We start from the raw sequence: 2,969 nt of genomic DNA on the forward strand, positions 1-2,969 counted from the left end.
GGCGTATCAGAACTAAAGTCCTGATACACAATCACAACAGCTATGAATATTTTAACGGAAGACTACGGCCTGTTATGTTGCTGCGAGCTTTATACTGAGACCAAAGATAGGGAAATATCAGCTGTGAATTTTTAAAAAACCATTTAAAATGTAAATACACAGTTAACATAACTTTAATATATATCACAAACGTCTTGTGAAGATGTGTCAGAACACAGTAGAACTCAGCCAACCTGCAATGAGTGGTGGTATATTCAGGGCAATTGTTATGATTTCTACTCAATTTTTTTTATACATCCACACATTTTCTCAAATATGACGTTATTACACCTACATACCCGCACCGGTGAAATTTACCTTTTTCAACATTTATCACACGTATCGCAACATCATATGCAATAACTGCGACACTTTAACATTCTCTGTTAAGAAGATATGGCGTGTGTTTTATTGAAATCAATTTAAAGGTATGTTAAGGAGTACATCACACAACAGAGCTGATAATAAATATAACGTTTGCAAGTACATATACATTCACATGAATTTCATAGGATAATTTGTAGCACCCGTGCCATAGGAAAATCAATGTTTTGGCATTAGGTTCAGTTTTGAAAAAATTATCAATATCATTAGACTTATGAGACTACTACTTCTCCAATGGCCGTCCTATAATTCTGTTAATGGTCAGTATAAAAAGGACATTGGCATTCCATACTGTTCATTAGCAGCAACGATTATAAAATGACTGTCCCTGATTAAAGTTTACTAGCATTTGTCAGTGGGCCAGCGTGTCTGCACAAGCGTGTAAACAGGATAAAGAATGTGGTTCAAATTGCTAGACGTGCATCAGCTTCCTCGTGCAGGATTAGTATTACTTGAATTTTTAACCAAATGGCCAATACACACAGAGACCAGATGTGCATATTATAAAATAACTTAATCTAAATTTTAAGTCATACGTATCTTTTATTAGAGGAAATCCATCAACCCAATATTTCCATTTACATCAGATATTAACTAGTCACCAAAATATCTCTTTAAATCGTTTACTGATACAAATAAAATTTATAGTTATTGTTTATCTATTTAGCAAGTCGTACCTGTTACACGGTTCCTTTCTGAAACCCTTTATGTACGTTTATGTATTTCTCTGCCATACTATAGTTAACATGGACATTGACCTACTCTCAAATGACCTTCATGTTGTATGTCACGTGGTGACTGTGACGTGTGCGCGCGCGTCCCGTGTTTGACATTCTTGAGACATTCCTTCACACGAAGTGTCTCAATTATAAATGAGAAAAGGTCTTAATTTCATGGAAAGTCTGGTTAATGTTTCTTGTGAGTGTATGTAAGAAATCTAGGTACAGTTGCAATTATTTCTGGGATAATAACATTGTTGCGTGGTGTGATTTTTTGATATCTCACGAAAAGTCTAAAAGATGCTATTTTGTAGTGAATGATGAAACTGTGTGAATTAAATCTCTATGGTTTGGTACAGATTAAATAGATTCAATATGAATTAATTCACAAATCCTTATACAAGATACATTTTTCTAGCGTATTCCACAAACAGAAACTCTCACTGACATATAAACTGTTGGTTACATATTTTCATGATTGCACCGTTATGTTATGACTAGCCATTTAACAGTGTGTGAGTATGGTTTTACGCCGTTTTTAACAACATTTCAGCAATATCACGGCGGGATATACCATACATTGTCTTCACACATTATACCCATGTCGGTAATCGAACTCGGGCCTTCGGCGTGACGAGCGAACGCTTTAACCCATAGGCTACCCAAGCGTCTCAAACCACTTACACAATGTTTCCTAAAAAACAGTTTCAATCCATAAGGGGTTACGTACGAAAATATTTTTTCTGTACTAAAATATTATGTATTGTCTCGTAAAAAAACTTTCCAATAGTTTCCAAGTAATATCCAGAATTTTACCCATACTCGGATATATGTTTGAAATGGTTCCCCGTGAAAGACATCCATGTATATTAAGCAGCTTCTCCGCCCGTTCTAGCGTTGCAAATCCTGTTCTGCGGACGCTGAGCGCTCCGGCAGGGATCGATAACGTATAGCTGATGATGAGGAGGGGCTAGGGTGGGAGACTGTCCAGTGTCTAGGTATTCGGCCATGTAGTCACATGTTGTATGTTTATACCGGCACAGTTCGAACACAGCTGACGGAGTGTGTGTTTCTTATCCAGTGGTTAGGTCCGGTGTGACGCCAAATAAACTACCTGCGTTGTAAAGTTCGCAGGAATTTAGGTCCCCTTGCCTTGAAGATATAGTCAAGTTTGGGCTAATGATGGGAGAAAGTTTAGGGAAAGGGGAGTTTGTTCCTAGAATGGGGGTGGGGATAGGGATGGAGAGTTTGTTCCTAGAATGGGGGTGGGGATAGGGATGGAGAGTTTGTTCCTAGAATGGGGGTGGGGATAGGGATGGAGAGTTTGTTCCTAGAATGGGGGTGGGATAGGGATGGAGAGTTTGTTCCTAGGATGGGGGTGGGGATAGGGATGGAGAGTTTGTTCCTAGGATGGGGGTGGGGATAGGGATGGAGAGTTTGTTCCTAGGATGGGGGTGGGGATAGGGATGGAGAGTTTGTTCCTAGGATGGGGGTGGGGATAGGGATGGAGAGTTTGTTCCTAGGATGGGGGTGGGGATAGGGATGGAGAGTTTGTTCCTAGGATGGGGGTGGGGATAGGGATGGAGAGTTTGTTCCTAGGATGGGGGTGGGGATAGGGATGGAGAGTTTGTTCCTAGGATGGGGGTGGGGATAGGGATGGAGAGTTTGTTCCTAGGATGGGGGTGGGGATAGGGATGGAGAGTTTGTTCCTAGGATGGGGGTGGGGATAGGGATGGAGAGTTTGTTCCTAGGATGGGGGTGGGGATAGGGATGGAGAGTTTGTTCCTAGGATGGGGGTGGGGATCGTGGATGATGGCTGATGTGGAA

Source organism: Haliotis cracherodii, unplaced genomic scaffold (genome assembly GCF_022045235.1).
Source record: "Haliotis cracherodii isolate W230 unplaced genomic scaffold, xgHalCrac1.p SCAF_1, whole genome shotgun sequence".
Lineage (NCBI taxonomy): Eukaryota > Metazoa > Mollusca > Gastropoda > Lepetellida > Haliotidae > Haliotis > Haliotis cracherodii.